Source organism: Carettochelys insculpta, chromosome 1 (genome assembly GCF_033958435.1).
Source record: "Carettochelys insculpta isolate YL-2023 chromosome 1, ASM3395843v1, whole genome shotgun sequence".
In the NCBI taxonomy this organism is placed as follows: domain Eukaryota; kingdom Metazoa; phylum Chordata; order Testudines; family Carettochelyidae; genus Carettochelys; species Carettochelys insculpta.
Window position 1 is genome coordinate 141236117 of NC_134137.1, and position 12584 is coordinate 141248700.

Below are 12584 nucleotides of genomic sequence, written 5' to 3' on the forward strand. Positions count from 1 at the left end.
ACAAATAATTTTCTTGGCAATTGAGGTAAATTCAGACATGGGTTGGTAACTGTATGTGAAACCAGGTGTATGCACATGATATCTGTTTGTTTCCACAAAAGATTAATATATATATGCATATATCAGACACCAGTTAAAAAACAAAGAACACAGTCCTGTAGCACCTTAAAGACTAACAATATTATTGATTAGGTGATGAGCTTTACTGCGACAGACCCACTTCTTTACATCTGGAGAATTACTCACATCTGAAGAAGTGGGTCTTTTCCACAAAAGCCCATCACCTAATAAAGAGTGTTGTTAGTCTTTAAGGTGCTACAGGACTTCTTTCTTTGCTTTGTGTAGATATTGACTAGCATGGCTACCTCTCTGAGAATATTCACCAGTTAAAAAGTTATCTCTAAAAAATTGCGACTTTCAATCTTAGTGATGTAGCACTTTTATTTTGTCCTCTGCTTAAGAATATTCTCATGTCACTCTCTAGAATGAATTTCAACTGAAAATAATGTTTCTTTGCTGTCCAAATATATCCCCTCTACCAAGCAAACTTCTTGCTTATCATCTTACACCAACAAAACAAAATGACTGGGTAATCTTGTTATGCATCAGACTGCATTCATCCTGAAACTAAATCTCACTATCAGGACCATAAGGGAAATAGGAAGAGGATTATGTTAATAAACTTTCCACAGAAATGGATGATAGGGAATGGAAGCTCATGATTTTTTATATGTACTGACCTTTTTGAGCAGAGGGCAGCATGAACTGTTAAAAGAATATACTCCAGATCTGTGAAATAAAAAGAAAGAGAGAAAAAAAAAAAGATTCCTGTAACATAATATTGTTAACCTAAAATGACAAAGTGTGTGGATAGTTTTCATGCAGTTTAAGTAAAAGCTGCCAAATGTCTGTTATTGAATCAAATTTATCTTCTATCCTTTGAGTAACACGTAGGTGACTGAAAATGAAGAGCCAATAATGGTGATTTGTATTTGATAAAAAATATATTTTTCACACCTGGAAAGACCCAAAGTAACTATCTATTCTTGCATGATTGGTTTTAGATTTTGGCTGATAATCTAAAACATACAAACATAAATCCTCTAACATATACTGTTAATATTTTGTATTAGAAACTCTTCCAATACACTGAACGTAAGTGGACAGAAGAAGGGGTACTAACTCCTTTAGGAAAATACCCTCAAATATTATTTGAATAGAACCATCGTGCACACCGTATTTAGCAGAGAAAAAAAAGATTGAGAACCTTCCCTGAGGAGTTTATAATCTGGATTAGGCATGAAACAGAGAAGGAAGGGAAATTATTGTTTAGAGTGGTCAGATGTGTGAATCAATGCTTGAGATATATATTTTTTGTAATTCTGTGTTATTTTAAAATACATTTAATATTTCTGTGATGAAAGATGAATTCCAACTGTGAGAGGAGCAAAACAACAGATTCCTGGAACTATGGGATTTTGTAAGTAACTAGAAGAAAGTGAGCATGGCTGCTATATACACTGAAAACACAAAGCAGCAGAAATGTAACACTTTAAAGATTAACAGAATGATTTATTCAGTGACAAACTTTTGTGGGACAGATCCACTTCCTCAGATCAATTTCATTTCCAATACAGACTGACATATAAAAGTGCAGAGGACCAAAGAGAAAAAAAAATTACAATTAAAACTGACAAATTAAATAGGATAGAAGGAAGGGGGTGAGAAGTGGGGGGATGTTAATTGTCCTGTCTGAGATAATTATGAGCATCAAAGAAAGGGAAGCTGTCCTTATAATGCGTGGGGCAGTTGATGTCTCTGTTCATACCATGTGGTAATATGTTGAATTTGAATATGTACTCTCACTCAGAAGTCTCACCTTGTAACCTGCTGTTAAATTCTCTGTGTTGCAGGACACAGATTCTCAGGTCTTTAACAGAATGGCCCACTCCACTGCAGTGGTCACTGACAGGCTTACATTTATTGAGTTTCTCGATGTCTGCTCTGTGTCCATTTATTCTTTGGTGAAGGTTTTGCCCAGTCTGTCCAATATGTATAGTGTCAGGGGGCATTGTTGGCACGTAATAGCGTATATAATATTGCTGGAAGTGCACAAGAATGTGCCTTTGATCTTATAACTAACATGGTTAGGTGCAGTGATGGTATCCCCAAAATAAACAAACGTGGACAAAGTTGGCAGCAGGGTTTTTGCAAGGAAAAGTTCCAGGATTTGTGTTATTGTGGTGTAGGATGTGATTGCTGGTGAGAACCTTTCTCAGGTTAGGAGGTTGTCTATAGGAAAGGACAGGCCTGTCACCTAGAGCCTTCTGGAGTGTAGCATCCTGATCCAGAATAGGTTGTAGATTTTTAATGATACATTGCAGGGGTCTGAGTTGGGGGCTATAGGTGATGGCAAGTGGTGTTCTGTTGTTGACCTTCTTGGGACTGTCTTGAAGTAGCTGGTTTCTTGGTATTTGTCTGGCCTTGTCAATTTGTTTCGTTTACCTCTCCTAGGCTACGTCTACACGTGAAGCCTACTTCGAAGTAGCCTATTTCGATGTGGAGACATCGAAATAGGCTATTTCAATGAATAACGTCTACACGTCCTCCAGGGCTGGCAACGTCGATGTTCAACACACAGTTTGACTTTATTTATTAAGGACTGTCTCGTACTCAGACGCATTGCAGCTCTTGACGTATTGATTTTGTAGCTGACTTTGAAAAAAGAGGTTCTTCTCACTATTTTAGTTGCAGACCCCCGCTATAGATGGTACAAGCTTTAGGTACATTGTAATAGCCGCACCAAAATGGATGGAATCATACACATTTTGAATCTGAAAAGCATTATTCAGGTAGAGGGATACAGAAATTATTCAAAAGATAGGGGATACAAGAGGGGGATGATTTAGCTAAACCTCTCTGCTTTGAAAATATATTTCAAACTTAATATTGAAGTATAATTTAGCATTAAATTCTAATTAAAATACCGGGAAACAGTAATGCTACTGCTAAATCCCAGTGAGTGACATTCCAGTTCTGTGAGAGGGAGCCCAGAGGGCATCTCTCAAATAAATGAATGGGTAGCCCAGAAACAACATCGACAACAAAAAATCACACATACAAAACCTACAGCGAACTAGGAAAACTTTTAATTAGAGAAGTTGGAAGACGGATTGAGAAGCTGGTCCCTAGGGGCATTCTTCAACACCAATCCTCCTGGTCCAGTTAAATACTTCTGTAAATTTTTCATGATGAAAACATATTACAAAAATCAATGCCCTGCATTCACCAACCTATAGATAATTCTAATATGGCAATGGACAGAAAGAGTAAAGAGACCATTGTCACTTTAAGAGAAACATCTTGCTTTCTTTCTGCTGTAAACACATAGCTCTTGCTGAACTCCTTTGCTCTATTACCATTGCTGTACCATTTAAGACTAATGAACAGATTTGGTTCCTGGTTCTTAAATTGGTCCTTTGAACTAGGTGAATTTTCCACACACTGAAAAATAAGATGTTCATTGATATAGTTATTTAGGATTAGACCTTTCTTCATGTCAGAGTAGAAAGAATTGGGCTCCTTGCCCTATCTAGAAGGACCTGCTTGAGAATTTAGGTAGAGAAAAAGTAGTTATCCAAAAGGAAAGCTGTTGTATAAAGCCTCCTCTCAGCCCATTACAATGCAGATGTTAGTTCCGTAACTTTCTGTAAGCTTTGTATTGGAGCAGCTGCTAAATCTATATAGAGTGTTCTAAGTTAGTACGAAATTGTTTATAGATACCGTAAGTCTGTAAGAACCCCTGGCTGTTCCTTTGTAAAAGAAATTGCTTTTTCTGAAATAAGCTTTCCTGTCTGTGAGTGAGGAAAGTGAGAAAGTGGGTGGGTGTGCAATGAAATCAATCCCCAAAGCCAGCCTGTCTGGATGACCAGCTGCCAGCAAACCCTTGAGGGACAGAGAATAATTGGAGCTGACTCCCTGCAAAAGAGCCCACCCGCGAAAGAGAAAGAGACAGTTAGATCAATATTACCATGTGACTCTCTTCACTGTTAATACTATTAGCTCAATTTATGGAACACTAATATAGATAACACAATATCGCCGGTATTTGCTGAGTATAGCGTCAAGCTCAAATACAGAAGTTTGATTAAAGGCCAGTGTGGAAGGGCCATATCTTTAAACTGAATTTATTAGTCTCCAGAGATGTGCCTTATGTAACCCACAATATCCCTCAATGCTCTGCTCTGGCTGCTGCTCTCCAGGTGCACAGGAATTAAGTCACAGGAAGACTAAATTTCAAATCGGGATCAGGATATCCTGTGGCTGTGGGCTCATGTTTGTGTGAGATCCTGGGAAATGTCTTTCTTTCTTTGCTATTAGCACTGTGAGCGCATCTACCCATTACAAATAGCCCCTGCACAGCGTTCGTGGATCTTTCTCTACACTTGGCATTTTTTTCTGCACTGCCTGGCTCCAGCTGCTGTCCCGCCGCACCATGTGACAACAAGGTTGTTGTGGGGGTTGTGCTTGCATAAGAGCCTGAGAAACATCTTCTTAGTGGTTTACATCTTTTCAGTGTGGGCGCCATGCAGTCGAGGCCTTTCCTACGCTTAGCCACATCATGTGAAACAATCGTGCATAAAAAAATCCACCACGTCTGTGAAAGGCGGACATATAAATAGTGGTAGTTTTCTAACATGCTTTTACACTAATGCTAGGAGTCTGTCTAATAAGATGGGTGAACTGGAGTACCTCATATCAAAGGAGGAAGTTGACATAATAGGCATCTCAGAAACATGGTGGAATGAGGACAATCAGTGGGACACTATCATACCGGGATATAAATTATATCGGAAAGACAGAACAGGTCGTGCGGGTGGAGGAGTGGTACTATATGTGAAGGATAATATAGAATCAAATGAAGTAAAAATCCTAAAGGAATCAAAATGTTCCATAGAATCATTATGGATAACAATTCATTCCTCTAATATGAATATGGCATTAGGAATATATTACCGACCACCTAACCAGGACAGTGATAGTGATGCTGAAATGTTAAGGGAGATTAGAGAGGCTATCAAAATAAAAAACACAGTAATAATAGGAGATTTCAATTATCCCCATATTGATTGGGTGCATGTCACCTCAGGACGGGATTCAGAGATTAAATTTCTTGATGCCTTAAATGACTGCTTCTTGGAGCAGCTAGTACAGGAACCCACAAGGGGAGAGTCGATTCTCGATCTAGTCTTGACTGGAACGCAGGATCTGGTCCAAGAGGTAACTGTTACTGGACCGCTTGGAAATAGTGACCACAATATAATAACTTTTAATATTCCTGTGTTGGGAAGAACACCGCAGCGGTCAAACACTCTGGCATTTAATTTCAAAAAGGGGAATTACACTAAAATGAGGAAGCTAGTTAAACAGAAACTAAAAGGTAGAGTAATTAAACTAAAATCCCTGGAAGCTGCATGGAAACTGTTTAAAGACACTATACTAGAGGCCCAACTTAAATGTATACCCCAAATAAAAAAACACAGTAAGAGACCTAACAAAGAACCACCATGGCTTAACAGCCATGTTAAAAAGGCAGTGAGAGAGAAAAGGGCAACTTTTAAAAAATGGAAGTCAAATCCTAATGAGGAAAATAGAAAGGAACATAAACACTCCCAAATTAACTGTCATAATGTAGTAAGAAAAGCCAAAAAAGAGTTTGAGGAACAGCTAGCCAAAAATTCAAAAAACAATAGTAAAATGTTTTTTAAATACATTAGAAGCAGGAAGCCTGCTAAAAAAGCAGTGGGGCCCTTGGATGATAAAGATATAAAAGGAGCGATCAAGGAAGACAGTGCCATTGCGGAGCGATTAAATGATTTCTTTGCTTCAGTCTTCACGGCTGAAGATGTTACAGAGGTTCCTAAATCTGAGCCAGCCTTTTTAGGCGACAAATCTGAGGAACTCACTCAGATTGAAGTGACATTAGAGGAGGTTTTGGAATTAATTGATAAGCTGAATAGTAACAAGTCTCCAGGACCAGATGGCATTCACCCAAGGGTTCTGAAAGAACTCAAATGTGAAATTGCGGAGTTATTAACAGTGGTTTGTAACCTATCCTTTAAATCCACTTTGGTACCAAATGACTGGAAGACGGCCAATATAACACCAATATTTAAAAAAGGCTCTAGAGGAGATCCTGGCAATTATAGACCGATAAGTTTAACATCAGTACCAGGTAAATTAGTAGAAACACTAGTAAAGAGTAAAATTGCAAGGCACATAGAAGAGCACGAATTGTTGGGCAAAAGTCAGCATGGTTTCTGCAGAGGGAAGTCGTGTCTGTCTAATCTATTAGAATTCTTTGAAGGGGTTAATAAACATGCGGACAAGGGGCACCCAGTGGACATAATATACCTAGATTTCCAGAAAGCCTTTGACACGGTCCCACACCAAAGGCTTTTATGTAAATTAGGTGGTCATGGGATAGGAGGAAAGGTCCTTTCATGGATCGGGAATTGGTTAAAAGACAGAAAACAAAGGGTTGGAATAAATGGTAAATTTTCACAATGGAAGGGGGTAACTAGTGGTGTTCCCCAGGGCTCAGTCCTGGGACCGATCCTGTTCAACTTGTTCATCAATGATCTAGAAAATGAGGTAAGCAGTGAGGTGGCCAAGTTTGCAGATGACACCAAGTTGTTCAGGACAGTCAAAAGCAAAAGGGATTGTGAAGAACTACAAAAAGATCTCAGCAAACTGAGTGATTGGGCAGCAAAATGGCAAATGAAATTTAATGTGGGTAAGTGTAAGGTAATGCATGTTGGAAAAAATAACCCAAATTACACGTACTACATGATGGGGTCAAATTTAGCTACGACAGATCAGGAAAGGGATCTTGGAGTTATAGTGGATAGTTCTCTGAAGACATCCACGCAGTGTGCAGCGGCAGTTAGTAAGGCAAATAGGATGTTAGGAATTATTAAAAAAGGGATCGATAATAAGACAAAAGATATCATACTTCCCCTATATAAAACTATGGTACGCCCACATCTCGAGTACTGCGTGCAGATGTGGTCTCCTCACCTCAAAAAAGATATATTGGCATTAGAAAAGGTTCAGAAAAGGGCGACTAAGATGATTAGGGGCTTGGAAAGGGTCCCATATGGGGAGAGGCTAGAGAGACTGGGACTTTTCAGTTTGGAAAAGAGGCGATTGAGGGGCGATATGATAGAGGTATATAAAATCATGAATGGTGTGGAGAAAGTGAATATAGAAAAATTATTTACCTTTTCCCATAATACAAGAACTAGGGGACACCAAATGAAATTGATGGGTAGTAGGTTCAAAACTAATAAAAGGAAATTTTTCTTCACACAGCGCACAGTCAACCTGTGGAACTCCTTGCCCGAGGAGGCTGTGAAGGCCAGGACTCTATTAGGGTTTAAAAAAGAGCTTGATAAATTTTTGCAGGTCAGGTCCATAAATGGCTATTAGCCAGGGATAAAGTATGGTGCCCTAGCCTTCATAACAAGGGCAGGAGATGGATGGCAGGAGATAAATCACTTGTCTTCTGTTCTCCTCTCTGGGGCACCTGGCATTGGCCACCGTCGGCAGATGGGATGCTGGGCTTGATGGACCTTTGGTCTGACCCAGTATGGCCATTCTTATGTTCTTATGTTCTTATGTGGTTAGCACCCAACCTAATAAAAGGATGTGCCTGCCATTCGGCGCTGACCACGCTGCCAGGCTCTAACATGTCCTGCCTTGCATATGGTTAGGGCTGCAAGGGTGGGAAAGATTTCTGGGGGCTTGCTGCCACCAGGGGGAAGTCTCCCCTGGAGGCTAAGATATTTGGGGGGAATAATTCAACTGCCCCCCCACTGAAACCTCCCCATACCCCTAGCACTGGACCAGTGGGGTGCTGCCAGCTGGGGGGGAAGCCCTTCCCCCATGGCTAAGATATTCAGGGGGGACTACTTCAACTACTTCAACATTTCAACTGACTCTGCAGCCACAGACCACCCCACCCGCCCATCCACCAAAAGTATTTTCGGAGGCTTGCTGTCCATTCCAGACACCTGCTGCTTTGATATTTCTGTTACAAAATCTGTTTTCTAACATCTCCTGTCTGTCTTCATGCTTTGACATCCCAAAAAGCACAGGGGGGAGGGCCGGTTGAGATGCCTTTTTCCTTTATAAGTTCAGTGTATGAGATTTCACTGCCATCCCCCATGTTGGCAATGCCTGTGTAGTGAAGAGGGAAGACAAAGATCTTTTTTTTCCAAAACTTTTCTATCCTTTTTCTTACTAACTCTGAGAATATAGTCTGTGTCTGTGTTATTTTCAGGGATCGGATTAAATCACGGGATTGAGAACAGTCAGTGCATGGCCAGTTGAGAATTCAATTCCAGAAGAGGTTTCTGTTAACTTTTTTGACATCTCTGTGGATGCTCTACTTTTCCTGCCTCCAGATGGGAAAAACTGACATTTCCTTAACACGAGAGTGGACTGAGGAATATGCAATGTGGCAAGATGATGTCAAAAAACAGCAACCGTACCCAGAATGCTACGGGAATGAGGGAACTGTGGGATAAGTTCCCACAATGCACTACTTCAACAGTTGATGTTTGCCAGTTGAGGCTAGGTCGAGACTTACCTTGAACATTGCCGGCTGCCACGCACCTTTAGGTATGCCAATTGTGTACCAAAGATCGATTTTGCAGCTGCCGATATTCGTCCCTGTCCTCACTGCAGAATTTCAATGGGAGCCCTCCCATTGGGATTCCTTAAACCTTGCATCTTCACTGTTCACATGCAACTTGCAGAGAGGCATGTCCAGTGACTAGTCTAACAACATGCTGGAACATTAGTTCACTACTAACATTCGTGGTGGAAGGAAACATGCTAAATCATCATAATTTCCTGTAGAGTTCATCTACTCAAGTACTTGTGCAGCCCGTGTTTGGTTCATGCATTTTGACATACCACAAAGAGTTGGTAAGTCAGGAGGTGGAAATAAAAAGGTACAAATAGATATATTGTGAAGGATCTTAAGAGGGAAATAATGGCCCCGGGTAAATCAAGGGGAATTGGCTATTTAATTCCATGGTGACCAAGTAATGGTGAACAAGGTGCTGATGGTTATGGGGAAAGAGAAGAGCTGGTCTGCATCTCTTCAGCTGTTGGTATAGAAATGACAGCCCCTAGTGATGCCAATGGCCACAAAACATACATTTTTTCGCATGCACTTTAAAGCCTAGATAGAAAGATTGATGCTACGTAATCAAATTGGTAGCTTAATTTGTTAATCTGTGTATTGAAGTTTAGTGCATAAACGAGGTTCCGTTCAATTTTAGGCATCCAGTTGCCATCCGATCTCCCAAATGTAGCCTTTGGTGCCCAGGTTTGGAACATATAGGCTACGTCTACACGTGCAGCCAACATCGAAATAGCTTATTTCGATGTTGCGACATCGAAATAGTCTATTTCGATGAATAACGTCTACACGTCCTCCAGGGCCAGCAACGTCGATGTTCAACTTCGACGTTGCTCAGCCCAACATCGAAATAGGCGCAGCGAGGGAACATCTACACGTCAAAGTAGCACACATCAAAATGGGGATGCCAGGCACAGCTGCAGACAGGGTCACAGGGTGGACTCAACAGCAAGCTGCTCCCTTAAAGGGCCCCTCCCAGACACAGTTGCACTAAACAACACAAGATACACAGAGCTGACAACTGGTTGCAGACCCTGTGCCTGCAGCATAGATCCCCAGCTGCCGCAGAAGCAGCCAGAAGCCCTGGGCTAAGGGCTGCTGCCCACGGTGACCATAGAGCCCCGCAGGGGCTGGAGAGAGAGCATCTCTCAACCCCGCAGCTGATGGCCGCCATGGAGGACCCAGCAATTTCGACGTTGCGGGACGCGGATCATCTACACAGTCCCTACTTCGACGTTGAACGTCGAAGTAGGGCGCTATTCCTATCTCCTCATGAGGTTAGCGACTTCGACGTCTCGCCGCCTAACGTCGAAGTTAACTTCGAAATAGCGCCCGACGCGTGTAGACGCGACGGGCACTATTTCGAAGTTGGTGCCGCTACTTCGAAGTAGCGTGCACGTGTAGACGCAGCTATACTCTCCATCTTACTTGAATGTGTGAAGTTGATCTCATATTCAGTTATCTGTGCACTAGTGTGAAAAAGGAAGCAAGGATATGAGTTTTATCTGATTAAAACTAATTCACATCTCTGATTTTGCTTTAAAAATATTCCCTATACTCCTTGCCTGCTAGTGTCATTATTTATTTAGTACCTGGGAAATGAATGCTAACTAAAATAACAATAATACATTATCTGAAAATATCTAAATATAGATTATTTTATTACTTCTCCAAATCAGTCTAAAATAATGCAGTATCAGACAACCTAAATGAGAATTAAGTAACTGAGTAAGTGCCATGCAGTTCGCAATCAGAAGGAATTACAATAATGGCACCCCAACTGCTAATCCTAAGAAATCAAAACAGTTAGGCAGCTGCTAAATTCTATTATAAACTGTAATTATTATTATTAGGCTTCTTGCAGAAAATGAAGAGACAGAAACACTATGCAAGTGCTTAACCTCTGTTAGTAGATGGGTCATTATTCTTTACTCATCTTAAAAATTCTGTGTTCACCTTCTGAAAGCACTGTTTGATTTCTCTCCGTAATGCTTAATTAGAATTATTTTGATGTCTTATCTCATCTCTTAAATCATTATCTTTTAATCTGCAGTAGATTAGACTGAAAACACAGATAAGATGTGCTACAGCGGGGAGATGGTAATAACATCCTGTAATTAGCTCAGCCTAGTGCTCAGTTTATTATGCTATTTTTTGTGATATAGATTGATACTACAACATAAATAGCATATAAATGTACAGTTATGAAAAGAGCCATGATTGTATAATACATCATTTCACAGCCTTACCGTTCTGACTGGATTCCAGTTTGGGTAATTGCATTCTTTCTATTGAAATGCCCCAAAGAGATTTTTACTAGATATATTCCTCTTCACTTCCCCTTCTCAACTAACAGGATTGTTAAGCTGAACTGCTGTTATGCATTGCCCTAGGAGTGCTTGCATTTCAATAAATGGATCTTACATGTAGCTTCTCTTTCTAAAATAGAAGTTTTTGTGTCAGAAGCTCCGTGACTACAGGCCTTTACAAAGTTTTTGGCAGTGTAAATTCCCTCTGGAAAATTATGCCCATTTTAAAGTCCACATACACTGCCAGAATTGTATAATTGAGATCTTGTGCAACTGATCACCTGACTCTTAATATTTTACTTAACTTCCTGGTCAGGATCATCATTTTTTAAATAAGCCATTTGAGCAGATACAAACCAGCCTGTCTCTTACATGGTAACGCACAGCATAATGTTCAGTGTCATGTTCTTCAATATACATTGCCATCTTTACGCCCATGTAATTTCTAGCTTTCCTACATTAGCCTCCATTTAAGCAAAGCAGTCAGGTAGGGGCTGTCACCAGGGCCATGTCTCACCATTACCTAGCAACACATTTTTGCTTGGGGATTTCTACAATTGTTGTTTGATGGAATTCTCTACAAGCACATACTTTTATATCACAGTTCTCCATAATATTGCCTTTTTTTGATGTCCCATTCCTTTTCATTGTCTTTTTGCTAAATTAAATAGGTTCTCAAGATATTTGAACCTGATGAGTACATTAGATAAGTTGTTCTGCTGATCATACCTCTCATTCTAGGTTGAGGTGTTTGTGATTTCTTTCACATTATGGTAACTTTGTTTTCCAGCCAGTTTCTTATCTACCATGTGATCTGTTCACCCAAGTGAATTAGGCAGTAATCTTTCCTGTAGGGACTTATCAAATGCTGTTTGAAAATCAAAATGATAAACATTCATTTTATTTCCTTTCTCTGCTGTAGCAGTAATATCTTGGGAGATCCCTAGCATGCTGAAGAATAAAACCCATCTTGCTCATAAATCCTTGTTGACTGTTTTGAATCAAATCATGCTTTGAGATGTTCTCTCCCTACATTCAACAAATTGTTTCAAATATCTTGCCCACCAGGATGTGAATCTATAATTGCCTTCTATTGATCTTTTTGTTAAATAATGGTATTACTTTCCAGTCATTGAGTACCTGAGATAAGGATATATAAGAAAGAACAGGACTGGAATTTAGAATGCAGAGAAAGACATTGGGATGAAACATTAACTACTCTGATAGGTTTTTATTAGGGCTGAGTGGTTAATTTGATTACTTTATTCAATTAATTTTACCTGCATTATATATTGGGCTTCATCATTTGTCATTTTATCAGTTTCTGTCCTTTAATTTTATTTGCTGGACAATTTCTGTAAATAATTCTGGATCCAAATATTGTTTGTGAACAGTCTGACTCCTTGAGCTCGGAGAGGCCTCTCTCTGCAAGCTGTTGCACCTGGAATTCTTTCTGGTGCAGAATGCCACTATTCTCTGGGAAAAGGCCGATGAATAGTTAATATATTTTAGAGGCTCAGTACTCCTTTCCTTCTCTCTCTTTTTGCCTCCATCTTTTCTCT